Raw genomic sequence first — 21,111 nt, 5'->3', positions numbered from 1 at the left:
TGCCGTAAAGACACATAGATCTGTAAACGGAAAGAAATTTTGGACAGCTGAGCGACTACTGGTTTCTCAAGAAGGACTCTGCTCTATGGAGTTACTTGATTTACAATCTCCTCCCTAAGATCTTTAACGTGCTAGCATACTTTGACAACTGTGGCAGACGGAGGTTAAAATAATCTAGTTGTTGGATAGATGCCGTATACATGCACAGATTTTGATCGTTACGAGCAACGATTTAATGCGCAAACTCTAAAATTAATTTGAAGTACAGGTAACTGATTTTCTTATTTGGAATTAAATGTTATGATGACAGCGTTATGTGTGGTACATCTTACAAACGCAACAGCCCCAATGCATCTTTTAAACACGCTGTCATGACCAGATTACAATTGCCTCTTGCACCACAATTACTTGCCCAGGCAGGGGTGAAAAACGCAAGAATGGAATTGCTACCAACAGCGTTTCGACAAATAAGGACTTACAAAGCATTTAAAAGCCGCCTGAGTTAACAAAAGCAGAAAGAAATAAAACGATTTCGCTCGTACATTACAAATACAAATAATTTCCATTCAACCGGAAATGACAAAAATTGGCAAACAAAAATAAGGAAATGTACATACATACTGTATGCCATAAAACACGTGATAAAAATTGCAGACTCAATGAGTATAACAAATCTAATCCCAAAACAAACCATGACGTCATATCCAATAACAACTGAATAAGTAAGTAGGTGTTATTCTTACGTCCTACACTCTTAGTGTAACGACAGAAAAAACCACTTCACTTTCAAAAAAACAGCAACACAAAAACTAAACGAGTATTAAACCATTTATGCATGGATTTACTGCATTTTCCATATGGATATCAAGTGCACTGATTATTACTCTGAAATTCTCAAATATGCACAAGTGAGAAAAATAAACTTAGTAACACTTTATACTCTTAATAACACACTTTTTGGTTGCAAACTTAACTTCTCCCGTTACCGATCCAACAGAAAGATACCTTTTACCAGAACACGTATATTTCAGCACGCAACACGTCACAGTTTCACTACAACCATCCCAGCTGTGTGACAGCAGTTCCTGTGTCCAGATACGGAGTGTTTTAATGCCTTGTAACGCATTGTACGTGGGTCTACAACGTGAGGAGGAACAAGTGAAATGTCAAGCCGTACGAACCAACGCGACGACCTTCCTCCGAGAAAGTCGGTACCAAACTGAGGCAATGTTTGGCCACGGCGCTGGAACTGTTGGTTGCAGCAGGGGGCCACCGAGGCAGCGAGGGATCCTCTCGCCCGCTCTCCCTCACTGGCCTAGGAAACAAGAGAGAGAGGCCCCCAGCTCAGAGGCAGGTTCTCCACACTAGGACTCGGAACAGTTCCCACTTAGTGCAAAAAAAAAATAATAATAATTCCGACAGCTACGACGATTTCAGGACGTTCCCACTGAGGCGCTATATCAAGGCGACGGCCATCTGGGATACTGCGACCTCTGAAACGTCGGTTAACTTCTACGAGACTACACGACGCGATATCCCAGATGGATGCCACCATCAAAGAGAAAGCTTTCATCGAAGAATGGAGTTTATGTGTATACTAGAAGCGTACAAACTTCACAGGCAAGGGACATTTCTTCAGAAGCTGATAATCACTAGGTTTCTTGAATAGGTCCATCTCTTGTGTTCACAACAGCCCGCCTATTGAAGGAAATGAAGAAGTATCCATAAAATACAACTACATCCAAGGCACAGAGGCACAGAGACGCTACCAGGCACTCAACTGATCAAGAAATTCTACGCATTTTATGTAACCTGAAAGTTCATAACTACATCCAAGATATTTAGTGGCCACTGTCTTGAAGCATATAAATCCAGAGCCCACCTCCCGATAACCTATTTCTTTGGGGTGCACTTTAAAATTACTCCCCCCATTTACATGCAGGTGATCCGTTCCTCTAGGTTTTCCAACTAAAGTTCCGACCAATTAATTTCTCACCTTTCCAGAGCTTTAGCCTGCAATATGCTGCAATAATCTCATCGCGATTAAAACATGAAACTGCCATTTACAAGCTCCTCTCATGAAGTCAATAAACCCGAAAGCTAACATTTAGGTCTTACTTATTTGATCCACAGTATGCGTTGTCTCTTGCACATTTCTCTTGTTTTCATGAGCGTGTGTGTGTGTCTAAACCGAAAGGATGGTAGAATGAATGTCATACCAGCCCGTATATGTTATATACAACTCCTGGAGTTCAAATCGAACTTCGCAACTTTCTTTGAAAGTACGCATCTGGAAAATAGTACGCTTAATAAAATGCAACAAAACAGCATATGGTGATTATGTAAAGCGAAAGCTCGTTTGGAAACTAGTACTCCTTACTAGATTCCGAACACCCTGTAGGAACTGTTTCAGAGTCCAGCCTCTGCTGGAATTGAGCGAAACATTTTGGAACAGGCCATGCGGAGTTGTAGAAAAAAGATACGAACGCGTCTTCAAGAAATTTTCCCAATACTCGTTCTTTTTCTTCTCGCACATAACAGACGCCGTTCTGAAGTAACTATGACTTCCTCACAACTTCCAGGATAAAGCAAGGCCCTCTGCAGTCAATTTATTGAACTCCATCCCGAAACCTCCAATAGTCACCGACTACAATAAAATAGTTACGTGATCCAGAAATCTATTACACTCTTTTTTACAGTTCAACAGCGAAAGGGAGACGATGTTACAGCCAGCAAACGGGGCCGACTGACGTGAAGCTAACCACATACCTACATCTAATGTGGAGAATGCATGGAGTTATACCTACACTTCTCCATACGCCTGCACAACGTAATGCTTAATTACATACAATGGCAGAAAATTAATATCAGAACCAATCAGGAACGGAAAAATTCAAAAGAACGCATGTGGATTGTATTTGTGTCCCACCTCTGAATGATCATTTCAGTCTGATTTTGTCTTTTCATGATTCCTCGTTTACATACGGTTCATTTAACTGTCAGTAGCTCAGACTACACAGCGTCGAATGATCTGACATTCGAACCCGACATCTCCCGAATACATTCCAGGGCTGAAGGTATAATTCTTGTATTACAGCACTACTCGTTGCAGCAGCATTGCGATGACAGTCGCTGTCTATTCTAAACGTTGGATAAAATACAGCAACACTGAAATATATTTATGAGGACAGTGGCATAATAGCCTTTGCCCTCATTCACAGTACTCTGTTCCCCAATTTAAGTTACTGTTAAAGGGTGCTCATGAATGGTTGCAACACATCCTATTTGAGGACACGTGATGATCTTAACCATTGTAAAAACACATTAATATAGGTTCTGTCTGAGTGGGAAATACAATGGCGAGGGCCCAGCACATAACAGATCCCAACATCGCAACATCGCAGAAGAGAATGCTTAATAACCATATTAAATCCATATGTTAAAGTGGGCCTTGGACTTCGAAGGATATATCAAGGAGGTTAAAAACCGCATTTGGAGCTTCATAATATACAAGTAGTCATAACCAAATTACAGGACGCTCAAATAAAGGGAGATTAGGTGAGCGAGACACGTAGCACGCATTTAATGACAAGTACGTACAAAATACTAGCCCGAAAAGCTTATGGAAAGTGGCCGCTTGAGAAGCGAGGATAATATTCAATTTATAGTGTTGAGTGGACAAAACTAGCTCAGGATAGGGTCCAGTGACTGGCTCTTAGAAACACATAAATCAAAATTCAATTCTTTAAAAGGCAGGAAATTTCTTGAACTACTGAGCGACTATCAGCTTCTCAAGACAGACTTTGCTACACGGTGTTTTTTGGTTGGTTAATTAGTGGGGTAGCCATTTGGTCGGCTGTTAATTTAGTTAGCCGAGCTTTTCAATCTGATGTAACACTTTATACGCACCAACAAGCGGTCGGTCACTCGTTCTAATCGTGTGTGTGTATCTCTGACATGGTTGCTATTTGTATGGAATGAACCTAAAAACTGTACAGGCAAAGGATCTAAGTTTCTTTTAAAAAAACAAAAAAGTATCATGCAGCGCTGAAATAATGAATGTCACAAAAAATAATTTAATAGAGTTTAATTATGACCCGAACTGATATAAATTAAAGGTGTGCCCTTTTCATTATTCCAGCTATTATTTTACGTCACAACTTTCATTAAGCATAAATTGCGCACAACGCCACATTGGGTGCCTACTTAATGGTGATGAGAACGAAACAGTTCTATATACACTTTTTAAATGAGGGAATAAATACAACCTGGCAGAGTAACACGCTCAAAGATTTAATTTCAGAAAAATATAGAGAAGAGAGAAAATGCGAAGGAAGGAAAGGAAATGTGAAGAAAATAAAAGTAAATTAAGAGAACTGGCATAAAGAAAAGGGATAACAAAAGCTTAATACTCCTTTCATCAGGGCGTCAGATCTGATGATGAAGGCAGTAAGCACCTATGAAACGTCAGTAAATTTCTACTGAACTACACGGCGCAATTTCCAAGGAGACAGCAACCTTCAAAAAGATTAACTGACCAAATGGCATTTTAATGATAATGAAACAGGCCATTTTCACTGCTGATACCTAAGTCACGCTGGAGCCACCAGCGGTTCGCGCGTCACGATTTATCTACGATGAAAAAGACGAGACGACGATCAATGCAAGCAGCAGCCTGCAGCTGCGTGACCTTGCCAGTGATGCCACAATCCAGCGACATAATTTCCCTGACTGTCATGGTCCAGCTTGCCTGTACTGATGTGTGGGTATTGCTGCATGACTTAGCAACGCCTAAGTCAGCCGGAACTTAACTGGCAGACGGTTTATGCTAATCGCCCAGCAGAGGTGTAAGAAATTTCTATCTGGGAGGTGCCACTGGCCCGCTGCACTTGAAATTAAATGGCAAAATTATACACATAAATGGAGATTGGCGAAATTCTCGCAAAATTAAGTCCAGGGATTTTCTTTACGCTCATGTTTTCCCAGCTCCTGCCCACGCCTTTAAGGCATATTAAAGTATACATATTTTTATATGTATCTTCTCAGTTACGCCAAGGTCCCTAAAGTGGCAAGTTTCCTTCGTATTTTCATATTAATAAGCTTCCCATGCGTGCTACATGCTCATGCTTATCATTTTTCATGACGTAGTTACCTTGGTCACATTTTGTGAACACATTCCGGAAGACAATCTTAATGAAGCCTCCGACAGTTACACAAGCGTGAAACAAACAAACAACGGTTCCTACCGGATTCATTCCTGTTACGGTCCGAATGAAATCCAGTTACCTACGTTCAGACTTGGATGTGAACAAAGGAGCTCCCTGTACGAGAATACGTGGGCATAAAGTTCCTAAATGTTAAAAAGTTGCTTCCGTAGTAAAATGCTTCTCTCACACACTTCTATGGCCCTGATCCATGCTCTCAGAATGCCTTCGTGCGCTGTTGTCTTAAACACGACTCCCCTGATCCAGCTCCCTCTGTGTCCAAAACGTGACGCAGCATCCATCACTGGTACAGTCTCCAACCCCCACCCCACACTACAGCACCCTTACGGATAAACCACAGCATTTTTTTTTAGTTGTCAAAAACTGTTAGTCAGAATTCGCAACTGTTACAAGTTCAAAATAAAACATTAAGGAAAGAACACAGACGTGGGAAGTTGTTTGAGAAATTAAGCCGAAAAGAATATTTGGACCTAAGACGGATAAAGTAACAAAAGACAGGAGATATCTGTACAATAAGGAGTTTCCTAGTATTTTGCATCATTAAATTAAAATGTTTTCTGGATGTTTTCCATCGCCTAATAAAATCATAAAATTACACGTTTCGGAGATGGGACTCTATCTCCGTCTTCAGGTAGACCTACACGTCTCCATTACAATAATGAACTGGTTGATGTAGTTTAAGAAAATAATTTGTATATTTATATACAGGTTATAAGTCTAAAAAGTAGGCTGATGATTCACGTGGTGGTGATGAAATCTCTTATGGTACCATTTGCCATTTTAGTAGGTTTACACTTATTAATACACATCGAGCTTTTATGAAGGAGTCGAAGTCGGAGTCGGAGATTCTAGCACCGACTCCACAGCGCCGCATAATACCATAAATATTTCATACTGCAAACACACTCTAGCGCCTGTTACACAACGTTCACACTACCTGTCGTATTACGGAGTACAAGAAGTTGCCGAACGAGCACGGCGACACGTAATAAATCCACTTTTAATACAGAAACACTTCCTGAGCAATTTCTCTTGAAGAGTAAACAAAGAAATCCTCCGCCTTCTACAGGTCCCTACAGCCAGATTAATCTAATCACACTCCCACACATTTTCCTCAAAATCAATTTTAATATATCCTACACTCATGCACGGTCTTCCAGGTGGTCTTGAGTTCAAGGTCAAAAGTAACACAAAAATTTCATTGACACGCCTTTCACAATGATGTATACAACAACACGAAATATGTCAAGTGTAATTAAAATCGTCATGTTGGTTTTGGACACCCCAGTACATTCATTATCCTGGAAACCTACCTCGTATTTAGTTTTACAACCTCTCCTGCTTTATGTAACACAGCTAATTGCCAATTATAAAACTGTCAGTTTATCGGGACGAAAATTATCAAGACGCCAATTATAATACAAAACTATCTTAAAACACATTTGCCTATTTTACGAACTAATTGCCGTAAACCTGCTCATTCATTTCTTTTTTCAGCTGTTTTATGTTTTCGTACTACAATAACCACATTTCTTTCTGTCTTAATACACAAATTACAAACTCTCATAAATAAATGACAAGATCTGACAGAGACAGAGAACAGAAATAGAAAGAATGTTGCTCAATAAACGTTCTTTTTATAACGGAGTCAAAAGCAAGCCGAACATGTTTCCCTACTAGACTAGTAACCTACTCTTAGATACAAAAACTACATTCCGCAGCCGAGACCCGATGCATTTGCTATATGCTACGCACGCACACACAAATTAACATTTTCCGCTATACAAAGGTTCCATTTAAATTGCGTTCCGTTTTAGGCAGATTTTAATGTAATTCTCCAATTACGTCCGATCCGTTCTCCGTTCTGAAACAACATACCATCCCTAATTTGATGTCACAGACGCTCGGACTTCAGCAATATACACAACAGAAGGATTTATTGATCAGTACGCCAAATAGCTCCACTGAGGTGAATCTGACGCCACGAAAAGGTGGGATGATCTCATGACACATGTAAGGAAATTCTGCTGCAATAATACAGACTGCCTCCAAATCAAGTCCTAGTTTCTACGAAAACCTAACACAGTACACAAAACACGCACAACGGGAAGTGAGTAGTCAGTATCACGCTCCGGCCTACTTTACGAGAGGAACAATTTGGTTCTAGTACGAGTTGTGATGATATAAACTTACCTTTATGTTCGGCACATCACAATGCAAAGATGCATAAGACTGACAGCAGTATGAATTCTTACCTGTAACAAAAAAAAAATAGAATAATTATTTGTTAAATTCAAATAAAAACTAATTAATTTTCTCCCTTCCGTACAAAAGCGAGGAATGTAAGAAGTAAACAAACGAACGAACAACGGCGCACAAAGACACAGGACGGAAATGAGGAACAAAGCTGATAACTGAGGGGAGTCGAAAAGACTGAAATGCCGATAAGCCGAAGGAAACCGGTGGGAATTACAATTCATCCCTTATTCAAACGAATAATTTCCTTTGGCACCGCGCAAAAACGCGTCTTAACACGCCTCCACCTCCGTTGAGACCCCCAGACCCTCTACGAAGAGATTGTTTGCGTCACGAAACTTCATTGAAGTCGTTTCGAGTGGTACGTACAAAATTGAATCAAAACTGAAATAATTTCATTTTCATCTTGTTCACTTCCCATGAAGCAGCAGACAAAGCTTTCCTTCAGTTCCGTTCCAAATAATTGGGTCAACCCCGTTTTAAATTACAAACCAGAAGGGGACAACAATCTTCATGCAACTCCTCACAAATCTAATTTCACACTTCAGGATCACAAGGCACCTCCGTCTACGTTTATGCCAGTTTATGCTAGGCCACTGTTTTCAGTTCCCTTGCCAGGCTCAAGCTCTTGTAAACACGGCGATGAACTCTCGGAGTTCCATAAAATGTGAAAAATTCCTTAACCACCCGATCGATTATCAGCTTCTTAATTACTGTTCCACGCAGTGAGTTAATTAATATCCGACTCAAATTCGAACCACAATGCTTAATCAAAACTTTGATAGTTCAATATGTCTATTTGAAATTCAAAGGGGAACTCTTTCCTTATCTTAGTCCCTCGCCCCCTTTCGTACTTTTGTCTCCTTCACTGCCGTATTCATTTCTCGTGTCAGGTATTTCAACATTTTCGTCATCCAAAGTTACAAAATTATAAAGCTGCCTAATAATAGCAGCACTCGTTCAAGACTCTGCGAAAGAAACCAAACATACTTCAATGCAAACAAGTATTAAATTGATGTTTACTTAAAACAAATACTTAAACTTGTAATACGAAATTCTATACCAGTAATTCTGAAAGTAAGTCCGCGGAGAAATCGGAATAGGAGTCACTAATTTGGATCCTTGTCAAACCGAAATGTGTCAACGTTATGTATAAATCTGGAACTATAAACGCCCCCTGTTAGATGTTACTCTTGAACCAAGACACGAACAGGATCGCCAGCCATCGACCAACCCAGTCGATGAATACTAAACTACTTAAGTAGTAAGATGCATGCCAATAGGAGTGACGTCATACGGTAATTCCGGTCGTGAGGTCATCGAGTAAAGGCGAGGGCCCCTAGATCATCGCTAATCATAGGAACCACGAAACGGTGCAGCCAGTGTACGAAGACGGCACGGTCAAGTAATTGTAAGGTCATGGAACCCTACGGTCAGAAACCCGTGGTTGTCCGCCCTCTAAACTGATGTCAGTCGATTTCAATTTAAAATAAATAAAAAATGACAAAGGCCGTTTAAAAAAAACCCTGTCCCTTATCCAGACAGAAGCTGCTAACAGTTATCCTGTTAATGCAGAAATGTCATCTTCATCATGACAAATCACGACTCTCTATCTACAGCCATTTCAATCAAATTCATGTCTTCAAAACGCATTCCTTCAAATATCCGCTTTAATATTATCCTCCCATCTACACAACTTTATTTACAACGCAACATGTTTCGATACATCACACTCAGCTAATTTTTAGTATGCCAAAACTGCTCAGTGTTCTACTTCCTTAACAAGACTCATACCATCATGTATTTATTAGCTTGGACTATTTTTATTTGTAGTGTTCTGTCTGACGACAGGTCCATATATTATGAACAGGATCCTTCCAACCTCTTCAGGTTGTCAGGGACCTGCTCATACATATATACATTCTTGGCAGAGATGATCAGAAGTGGTTTGCCATTGCCTTCTTCTGTGTGTGTGAGTGGAGTAATTGTTGGGATGCCACGGAGAAACCGGGGAAGCCCCCGGAGGAAAACTCCGTGATGCCTAGACCACGGCCTTGCCCAACACAAGTTATAAATCGAACCCGAGACCCCAGGATTACAAGGCCAGCGTTCCAACCGCTATACCACCGTGGCCATCATTTATTTATTTAGTGTTCTGTCTGACGACAGGTCCATATGAACAGGATCCTTCCATCCTTTTCTCGGACTGGGACCTGTTCATATACGTTCTTGGCAGATGATCCAGAAGTGGTTTGCCATTGCCACCTTCTGTGTGTGAATGGAGTAATTGTTGGGATGCCACGGAGAAACCGGGGAAGCCCCCGGAGGAAAACTCCGTGATGCCTAGACCACGGCCTTGCCCAACACAAGTTATAAATTTGAGCACCACCGGGACATCGTTCACGTTTACCTTACACTAATACAAGCCAAAATCAAATTGGCCCGACAAATTGTACTGTAAATATTCCACTACACTAAATGTTTCGACGAGCAGACGAATGAACAAATAACGCGTTCGATTACTGTGATTAATGCAAAAATCGCATAAAAGCTCTTCACAACTTCTGTGCGCCTATTTGCAGCTTGATATATTTAAATCCAGCAATAATCCAATCTGGATTTAAAGTCGTGTCGCAGAGCAGCTGATGCCATGTTTAATTAGTCAAACGAGTCCTTAAGGATCCGCTGCCAGGAGTTGGAGAAGCTGCAGAGAACACTAAGTGGCAAATGAACAAGTATCTACAGTACACAGCATTGCTCTTCAGAGATACCCTACTGTACAAAACCAATTACAAGAGAAATGCTTCCATAGTTCCCAACTAACCCTCTGTATTTTCCGTACTCATGCCCCAGTGGGCTGCGCCCCTCAATACTTCTGTATTAGCAATGCATGTAAGTGGAGAGGGGTGGGGGAGGGAATCATCCCCTGGAGGATAGGCAGCACAACGCGTTGCTAAGCGACGGTCCAACTGACTACACAGGTGGTCTTACAATCAGTCTCGCATCTCCGACGTCCAGACTCGATCTCTGACAAATAGCGCGCATCTGCTCCACGGAGTTAGTTGATCGAGTTTCTGGTTCTGCTACCAGGTCTATGTTTATTAACGTTTGCCTGATAAAGGCTCTTTACTGTCGGTAGAGGGACTGAGATTGAGTGAATTAATTCTTCATCAGGAGAAGCATTCCGATGACGACAGCTTTTTGTTCAATCCCCGTTTCTTGCTCTGCAGGTTTACAAAGCGGCTGCTTCGTCATCTACCTCTCGTATTGCCTCCAGAGTTACAGGGCAGACAACACTACAGAAGGCGGCCGGCGGTCAGTCTCCTCCTGCAGGTTCGAAACAAACCTGCGACCCACACACTGCCAACCCACTCACTATCCTACACTCGGACTCACCGTTTGCTGACTGCCGTAAAGAACTGTCGTTGGTTCAAAAGTGGGCAAACACGCAATACCACAATACGTCACGGTGCAATTAGAAAGGAAACTGGGGGGGAAAACAAGACAGTTTTGTGGATTACGCCACCCCACAAGTCCCAGAATTCAAGTTACGAGATTTAGTTGGATAAAAACTCGATACAGTAGATGCGTTTAACCTTTTTTTTTAGTGTTCTGTCTGAGGACAGGTCCATATGAACAGGATCCTTCCACCCTTTTCTCGGACTGGGACCTGTTCATATACGTTCTTGGCAGATGATCCAGAAGTGGTTTGCCATTGCCTTCTTCTGTGTGTGAATGGAGTAATTGTTGGGATGCCACGGAGAAACCGGGGAAGCCCCCGGAGGAAAACTCCGTGTTGCCTAGACCACGGCCTTGCCCAACACAAGTTATAAATTCGGGCACCGCCGGGAATCGAACCCGAGACCCCAGGATTACAAGGCCAGCGTTCTAACCGCTAGACCACCGTGGCGGTTCGTTTAACCCTAATAAGCCGAAACTCGTGTTAAAAATATTCAATAATTCAGCCCCTACCACAAAGAAAACACGACACTTCACCATTACAAAGATAAACTTGTTACGCTGTTTAAGAAAATTATCCATTTTTACACCGAAAATCATATGAAACATAAGCAAAATGCAGATTTTTCTTGTTGAAGCATGTGGGACACAGATTTACAACTAAGCATCAAGGAGTTCATTTAACATTCAAGGTCACTTACAAGACGGTCTGAATCAGGAGTTACCAAACTGCGGCCCTCCCGTGTGTTTAGAGGCCCGGGTACACTTCTGGCAACAAACGCACGAAGAGGGCCCATACTAAGAACCGTCGCGATCCTCGGGGTTGAGATTCGCTGTTTGACGAATCACAAATACACCAACATCAAAGTGCACGTGTTATCTTCTATACTCCATCTCGCGTACGTCACTGAGAAGGGATCCTCCACTGAGCTTCACTGTATACAAGTGTCTTATAAAAATTAAAACAAGTGTCAGAAAATATAGACGCAGCGAGGGGATATTGGCGGAGGCTGATAGACTAAAACTGAGATTGATTGTTATGGATGTGGAGGCTCGTTCCTTGAGGAATATTTCGTGGTACTCAGGAAATGACGAAAGGCAGGGTGTGGGCGCTATGCTGACATTACATTGAGCAGGAAGATCCTTCCATTAGGGAAAATGGACCATTCCTCAAGCCACCCCCTGATGCTAAAATGCACTTTCTTCTTACTACCAGAATCCTAAGCGACCCCCTAGAATAACGATAAAATCCCTCGAGCTACAACCACCACACTATTCCGCGTGGTTAAATTTCCGTCTCTAAATCACCCCCAAGTCCCATCCCCTAACAGACAGCACTGAACCTAAGCTCTGACAGGGCAGGGACAGACAGTGCAATTTAATCTGTACTAAGTACGTGCAATTGTTTGGTGTGCGGTGAGATATTATTGTTGCCTTGGAGACCATGTGGAGTATTAAGAACAGGGAGCGAAAATGAAGGCCTCTGAAAAACACCCAAAGATCATATAACCCTTTAATGTCCAAGCTCGTCCAAATAATATTTAAGAATTCAATCCGTACCAAAAAAATAAAACACGACACTTCACCATTACAAATTTTTTTCTGTTTGAAGAAGTAATCACTGTTTACTGTGAGCATCATATGAAATAAATAAATTTTGTTGGCATACATTACATTAGATTATTAAAGGTTAATTCAGACACTCTGATTGGTGTTCTCAGATATGTTAAGACACGCACCAAACCGAAAATGACGTGGGATCCAACTGACTTTGTCACATCCAATTTTGGGTGCGTAACAATGAACAAAGTACGCATACTAGGGGTTACAAAACTTGTAGCGTCGTCAACAAGTTTTTCCACCTTTCTCGAACACAATACTTTCGCGTGAGAAAATTCATATCGCTGGTGCTTCCAGCTACCTCTTAACCGCTGTGGTCTTCCTCAATTTCTCCAGAGTACCGTCTCTGAAAAGGTATAACAGCTTCCATCCACATAAGCAATCCGTCCCAGCTGCGTAGCTGAACACTGGAGCAGACAAATCCCTCCGAGGAAACCACAGCACTTGACTACCTTCTCAAGACGAACTGCGACCTTGGCAACCACTGCTAAGGTTTAGCAGTGGAAGAAAATCATCCCTCATTATTTCACCCCACAAACAACCCTCGTGTTGCAGAACCCTGCCAGTCCTTAGGTTTATACGACATTCTCACAGACTGTCACCAAATGTTCCTCAGGAGGAAGACATGTGTGACCTGACAAGCCACAACCTCACGGCAGTGTGGGAGCGAGCCATTGCGTCTGCAGTAATACGCAAGACCACGAAGTCAACTTCAGTTATCTTAATACCGTCAGCATCAAACGCATATTTCTGTCACGTTAAATTTATATAATTTATTTTTATTTATTTATTTGTGGTTTATTTAACAAAGGTGACAGTAGCTAAAGAATGGCAGAAATGAGTAATTAATTGGAAAGGATATGGAAGGAAGCGACCGTGTGTCTGTACTTAACCGGACATAACACCGACGGATAAAAAAAATTCAGTAAGGATATCAGAGATCTGAACCCGGGACCTTCCAAATACGATGAAGTGCTAACACTGCTGCGACGCTCCGTAATTCAACAGAAACAAAACACATTAGATTTGTGATTAATGAATCTTTGGACTAGCTGAGTGACCATCAGCTTCTTAAAACTGATTTTGTCTATAGAACGTTCGGGCCTTTCTTCTTTATCTCAATCGTGTCTGGGCGGAGTTCAGAGATGCATCTTTCTCCTTTAGAAATCTCTCTAGTCTGTCTCTCTGAATTGAAAGATTTGAGGAAGGACCGGCGGAGGGGGGGGGGGGGCAGGATGTCTTGTTTGTTAAGTTTAGTTTTACAAGTGCGAGGCAGCATCCGCTACAAGCAATGGGCGGATTGATTGATGATTGTAGGCAGCTAGACTTTAACACACACAGGGGATTCAGGACGGAAGACCCTTCTTTTACATGTCGTGTGTGAACAAATTCAGCTGAAAAACTACTTCATTTCAAACTCCTTACCCACATCTCCTCAACGTTTTGATTTTCCCTTCATTGGAAAACAGTTCTTTAGGCTGAACGTAAACTGTGAACGAATCAGAACCTTGAAAGTTTTTTTCATGAGTAGAAAAACACATGTCTATATAAGTCTATTTAAAATAAATTATAGGGTACTTTCTGCACTGGTAATTTCAAAACATCAGAATTCGAGGTTCTATAAATAAAAACAACTTCACCGAACAGAGTCTTAATTGATGAGATGACAATTATTCATCTGTTCAAGATATTACATGTTTTCATACGGCCCTAAAGCATCAACAGCATTCAAAGGTGACAAACGAGCGTTAACCTGGGGCAGTTCAGCCCAGTTCAAGCTTTCACACATTATTTCTATTAGATTCAATTTAATATTCCTTTCTATTTTCTTACTAATAAGTTCAGGAACTTTTTCGCAGACGCGCCTCACCAATCCAACCCTTCATAAAATCAAGTATTACGTGAGAAGAATTTTTTTTAAAGTTCCTCTTATTGTAATTTTCTCCAGTTCTGTCCTGGGGTAAAAAATCTTTCTCAGAACAGTACTTCTGAACACAGCTACTACTTCCTCGCTTTTCTTTCCCCGTAACTGTACAGTTCTTGGACAACTTCGACTGCATCCTTAGGGGGGGGGGGGATTAGAAACTGTTTTTCGACATTTGGTAGAACTCCAGTCTCTAGTAATCAACACTTCTCTTGGGATCAATACCTTACACAACGCTGCCAAATGTATAAACAACCATTGGACATTTGAGTGTGCTATTTCACAAGTGGGCCAGCATACTCGGTACCAAAAAGCCGTCTCATGAACTATAAACATCCCTCAAATTGAATCTCAACGAGGATCCTACCCCTCTGACAAATGTTGACATTTATAAAGATAATTTCGACAGTCACAAACCCCCCAGCCCGAAATCCCATCTGTTAATTTATAACAATGCTAATACAGACGATATCTTCTCTACGCTGTTTCAAGTGTCGGCTTCAGGTATTATTCAAAGGGTTAACCCCACTCCGGCAAAAATCGCCCTCTTGTTCGTGTTCCTGGATGACGATAACACATTCCGGTAGGGATAAACTTTGAATAGGATAACTGCTCACACGAGTATGTTCGCCATGCGCATAAGCACGTGTTCTCTAGCCGGGAGATGGAGGGGTCGGAAGTTGTGATGAATTATTCAGGATCCTTACAACCCCCCTCCCCCCGTTCTAATACGCCCTGATCACTTCTTCGGAGGGACACGACTGGCCATTGGAAAGGACGTCTGTTTTTATGCATACGGTTTCGTCGATTGGATCAAATTTTGTTGAGAGGTTTCCTCCGGGACGCAGGACTACGTGTCGTGTAACAGTGACTTACAGACAAGAAAATTGTTCATAAACACCGGAAGAGACAAACTGAGTAAGTTTAAAATTCGTAATATAAAATAAATATGAACTTGCGAGCTCTTGGGGCCGCATTTCTCTTTAAACGGGTTTCAATGTATTGGAAATAAAAGAAAAAATATTCCTGGTCTCCGAGTTTCTCTGTATACAGTAAACACGGCCACTGTTTCTGGAAACTGGGATAAAGCCCAGGGAATCCAAACTTTGTTCTTGTGACAGGAGAGAAATCTTCAGGATGGCAATGCAATCACGCGGTCGTAGAAAAAGAATCTGCCAAAAGACAAGAGCGGAGCACGTTTCATAAATATGTCGTATGTTCTCCCTATCCTCTCGACATTTTCCCCTGAAGATGAAACAAATCTGTACTAAAGCGAAGGCAAATCATTACAATCTAGTGTGCCAAAACGACGACTCAACACGCTATCCAAGATTTATCGGCACAATAAATGTCAGAACCTTCCTATACTAAACAGCAAAACTGTTGATCAGACATCAAAAATCTACACGGACCCCAAGTCAGTTTACTTGATGGTTGTCAGTCACGCACGAAGGTGGGATGACGAGGAATAATGACATCCGTAGCAAACATGATTAAAATATTGTAAAGCGACACAAAAAATGATCACTAAAAAAAACATACACGGATGCGACACAATGCTTATATATTTTCAGTGTAACTTGTCTGACGAAAGAATGCGACCATCTCGTTTTAACCATAAACCCACGCTTGCCTTTCCTGTTCTATGTATACTCCCGACGATTCCACGCATTGCCCGAGACGCAATCATATCGAATAAATTTATAAAAATACGGGTCGTATCCTGGTATCTGAAGCACGTGCTACTCTCAGAACCATTTTGTACAAGAGCAGAAATAGTGGTACTCAAGCCAACCGCCAGGCGTCCCCACTTGTCAGTCCACTGCACTGCTCTGGACCGAATGGGAGGCTGCTGATACTGCCGTAATCCTCAATCTACTCCAGTCGTTTGGTTTCTGTCCCAGTCAGCAGACTACAGGATGATTCATAAAGCATTCCACAATTTCTCACCAACCAGATCGTGTAGTGCTAACGCTCATGATTTGTACTCGAGAATAATCGGTACGAATCTCGGCTGAGTCAGTAGTCATCCTGACTGACGTTTTCAGTGGACCACCCCCCCCCCCGGGGGCCAAAAGAAAATTAAACTGCATCTTTATAACAAATATGCGGAGTCTTCGCTTGGAAGAAGACAAACTGAATTATGTTAAATATTATTTCGACAAGCATTGTGCTCAGATCGATTGTGTCTGGAGGAACTGAGGAATAACTCGAAAATCTTTCGTGTAATACCCATCTCCTCCTTAAGGCTGACTTTAATAAATCACCTCCAGGGCGGATGCCACCCGTAGATAACCGGGAAATATTCAGAAAGTTCGAGGGTCAAGAGTTTTCGACACAGTAGGTGAGTATATTCTGCAGATCCCCCACGTTGTCAAATTTAATAACTCAGGGTCGCTCATCAAATTCTTGTCTCTCATAAACGAGGAGGAATCTTAGGGAAGGCATTACGTAAACTTTCACTGGATGTACGCAGGGTTGCAGGATACAAATTCGCACATTTCTGCAAGGTTACATAAAGAAACCACAGCATTTTGTACACAACATACTAAGCCTCCAAATCACAGCGCCTACACAGATATACTACTAATGAAATTCCTGTGTCAGATTAGCTTTGGAATCTTAAAACGGACATTAATTAAACTGACCACAAAGTATAAATATGTGTCACACAGGATTTCAAACCGTGCAATTAGAAACTGAACAGGAATGGGAAATGTAGATATTACAGCGAATGTTGTGATCACTAATACACCCTTCTGAAAAAGTGAAAAGAATTCGCGAGTGCCCTATTAAAGAGAGCCCCAACATGAGTGATTCTGGTAAGGTATTTTAACGATGCTGTTTCAACTCCACGGGTACCTCGTCGATCTGGGATGGTTTAAGCACAAATGAAAGAGAGGCGCTCCTACACATTACCGCTCGGTCCACGTAAATTCGTCTACACGGAGTCTCAACACGGAACAAAAACAAAACTCCCTATAAACAGCAGCAAAAAATTAAGACAAACCTCATAAATGTCGCACGTTTCTTCGAACGGTCATAGAAACATTAACATTTCAATTTCACTTCAGTTCGTTTATAAAACACATGCGCGAATAACATCTGCCTGTCGTGCGTGTTTCTAGTTCAAAACACGGTTTTCGACGGAAATTGCCTTTAAATTAGTTACTACGAATTTAAAGCCTTGTGCCAGTCTCGCACTCACCGCAGCTCACCCTACATCAAAACGCACTTGTGGGATGGGCAAACGAAAGGAATTTCAAATTCAATTTCCAGTGCACTTATTCGTGTGGGCCCACATACACATACTCCAACTCTCCTCACATTCAGGAATCCATCCAGCAAGAGAAAGAGTGAAGCATCACACTTCACAATACAAAACCTCCAAGAAACATGGACTGCAGTCCGCGGCCATAATTAGAAAACGCGGCCTGAACCCGCCTTCGCCTGAGGATCTCAGTCAATCTACGTTTTTCTAATTCTTATAACACTGAATAATTTTAAGAAAGTCAACATTACCACAATAATTGCCTCAACACCCACTTTAACATTATCCTTGTCTATTTTATACCCTGATTGTCAAACGTAAAAAAGGGCACGTGACGTGATAGAAGCAAGGCCCATCCCTCAAGCAATAACGTAGCACAAACATTTATTTTGGGGGACTTGTTTCTCGGAAACATGTCGTAGAGGGAACGTGACAAGAAAGTGCCACTCCCTTTAATTTCTCTCTACAACTGAAATAATTTAAAGGCTGGCAGGAAAACGCCTTACCGATAGGCAACCCGTCTTCGAGTGTTGTAAAGAGGGTACGCTTAAACAAACACCTGACAGGGGCTGCCGAGTAAACTCGGTTTCCAAGAAAGTAGGCCACACGAACTGACCAGAATTGCAGTTGGCTGTCGACGTGCCAAAGATAGACTACTTTCATTTCTGCCAGTATTAATTGCACAGAAACGTCACACCGATACAGTGCGGAATTTGGAACGGAAGTGGCTTAAATACACTTCAAAAGAGCAAGTTTCCCTTAAATAATGTTACAGATTATATAAGCGCAAAAACAAACACTACATTCATAAAAAATATAAATAAAAATTCATCAGCCGTTGACCTGGTTCATTTTATCGATTTTTTGTTTACTCACAATATAAATTCCTTAGGTTATGCATTATCTACAGCGCGTTTATATTTCCAGAGGATTCGTACGTTTAATTAGTTGTGTCATATTCCATCAACAAAACAGGAAGTATGGCAAAACCCAGCCTAATCGCGTGCTAAGCTTTGGGGTTTTCAAAGACGTGTATCTGGGGTAGGGGTCCGCAGTGGCCACGCAGTCCGAGGCGTGAGCCTTGGTCGCGGGGACCGTGGGTTCGAATCCATGGATGTTTGTCAGCGTTTTTCTGTGTCGTGCTGTCACGTGTACAGGTAGAGGCCTTGCGACGGGACGATCCCTCATCCAAGGAGTCCTACCAAAATGTCTATAGATCAAAGCCAACGAAAAGTTGGAACCCGCAGTGCTCAGGAACTTGAAGAACGGGTCGTCCCAGAATCCCAGTATCTGGAGTAGACATATGTTTAAATTAAAATCTTAATCAAACTATTATATTTAGTTGTTGTTTGTTGAACGATTCTGTCGGTAGCTCAAACTATACTAACTATACTAACGTACATACGGCGTTAAAACCCAGAAGATCGTCAGTAGTTCACCATTTGCGTTAAGTCTGTTGTACCTGCTAGCATTAATCAGATTTGTATATAATTACTTGTATTCCTACTGTATAATGTGCGGCAGATGGACCGTCGGTCCCGGGTACCGCCGCGGCTAATTCAGCAGTCCTCTGTGTCAAAGAAATAAAGGAAAATACCACATACTCAATTACCGGTAAGCGAAAAATGCACTTCAGTCCCACCACCAATCTTGCTCATCTCTGGTATTTCAAACTGCAGCATACTCGGTACATCCACTTGATTTTAATCACGGAGGAGTACCAACTTTGCACGTCAAATTTACTCCGCGCTTGCTAAAAGGGACGCGATGGCTGGCAGGCAGACAGTCGCTCCAAAGTCATAAACTATTTAGGTAATTTAAAGTGCAGAGCCATGTCAGACTCTTTATCACTGTTTTCCCCATTCAAGCAGGCAACTGCCACGAAGCGAGACAACTGTTTCGCCACTGCCTGATACTGTATTTACTCGTAGTTTCAGCTTTCTACAGATTCCTGTCAATTTACGATTCAATGCCAGATACACAAAAGCCGTATAGGAGCCTTTGGCATTCAACGGTTTGCAGTTGAATTAACTCTACAGGATAAAATTTCTTACTGACAAGCTAATACTTATTCAGCCAATCAATATTCAGCATTTCATGAAACCCAATGTTCATTACCGTGCACACAACAGCCTGCCAGCGGTACATACCCTCCAACCACGTTACTAAAAGAACAATTTTTAATGTTACTCTCCCATCTATGTTTAGGTCTTCCAAGTGAAAATTTCCTTTAATCTTTTCGGAACAAACGTCGCATTTCTTGTCTATCCCATACACACTGCATGTTCGTCCACCTCATTCTTTCTATACTTGGTAAAGAAAATAACTTTTAATTATGGAACTCTTTATCATGAAACCTCCTCCCCCGGCAACCTGTTCTAAAACACCTTCAACATTTACTATCCCCTTAGGGCGAGAGACCAAGTTTCACACCCATATAAATAAACAGGCAAAATTATAGATTCGTATGTTTTAATTTTTACGTCTTTCAGACACTAGACGGTATCACAAAATACTCTAAATTGCATTGCGGCAAGTATTTCAGGAATTAAACCTGCTCCTAATTTCCTAGCGAATGCAATTTTTGAGCGCGGTGCTCTGACAACTTACATCCGGGGTTTCACGCGTTTAACAACGCCTTTCAGACATCAGAGGACACGTGGTCCTAATATCACGGCAGGAAGTGACAAGATGAACGTGTTTCCGGAGCTTTGAACTTGACCTTCGCTCTAACATTGCTGATCATGCCATAACTTAGCAATATTGCGAATACCACAGTGTAAGAACAGCAGTAAGTGTAGCAGCTACAGGACACATCCATTTAATTAATCCTTTGAAGCTGAAAATCGACCAAATAATGTTTAAGATGGCTGCCTGATCACGTAGGGAAGACGTGACCGACAGACAGACAGCCATGGACGGGCTAATCAAGTAATCTTCGCTCACGCTAGAGCGTCTAGAACACCCAAAAAAGCAGAAAAATCTATTCCTTCTCCAAGATTTTGCAATATCATTTATTAACTGTACTGAAAACGAATAACAAATTACACTAATTGACGCATTTTCTACCCTCCGTCGGGTCACCTTTGTTCAATTTAAGAGTCGAATCAAAATTTGATGTGGAAGACTAAATATCGCTCAATTACTTAATTCTTGGAAATTACTGTGCATGGATTTGTGCCCGCCCGCCCACTTCGCTTCGTGCGCTGACAGACTCCTGCAATTTCAAACGATTAACTGCGAGTAGTTAACGACGTCTTCAACTGCCGGCCTACGTAATCTGCACTCTTAATGGGGATGACCTTAAGAGCGCCAGAGCGACGGACACTTGGGAGAGATGTAATCCTGAGAACGAA

General features: G+C 41.7%; 1 protein-coding gene across 6 annotated transcripts in view; it reads right to left on the bottom strand.

The window, feature by feature from the left end:
• PDZ-GEF (PDZ domain-containing guanine nucleotide exchange factor) overlaps positions 1–21,111 on the bottom strand; it is a 192,744-nt gene that overhangs the window by 68,897 nt on the left and 102,736 nt on the right. Inside the window, exon 1 of one of the 6 annotated variants that reach the window (XM_022087208.2) lies at positions 1,006–1,219. The exons of 4 other annotated variants lie outside the window; for them this stretch is intronic. The gene's annotated coding sequence lies outside the window, so the exon portion shown is untranslated. Of the gene's footprint in view, positions 1–743; positions 882–1,005; positions 1,220–21,111 lie in introns of those variants that run through there. One more of the 6 variants, XM_022087209.2, reaches the window with a different exon arrangement.

This window comes from Zootermopsis nevadensis, unplaced genomic scaffold (genome assembly GCF_977971745.1).
Source record: "Zootermopsis nevadensis isolate Lab colony 2312 unplaced genomic scaffold, Znev_1.0 Znev_ptg000012l, whole genome shotgun sequence".
Taxonomy (NCBI): domain Eukaryota; kingdom Metazoa; phylum Arthropoda; class Insecta; order Blattodea; family Termopsidae; genus Zootermopsis; species Zootermopsis nevadensis.
Note: the sequence above shows the minus strand (reverse complement) of the source record. Positions and strands in the feature narration are given on the sequence as shown.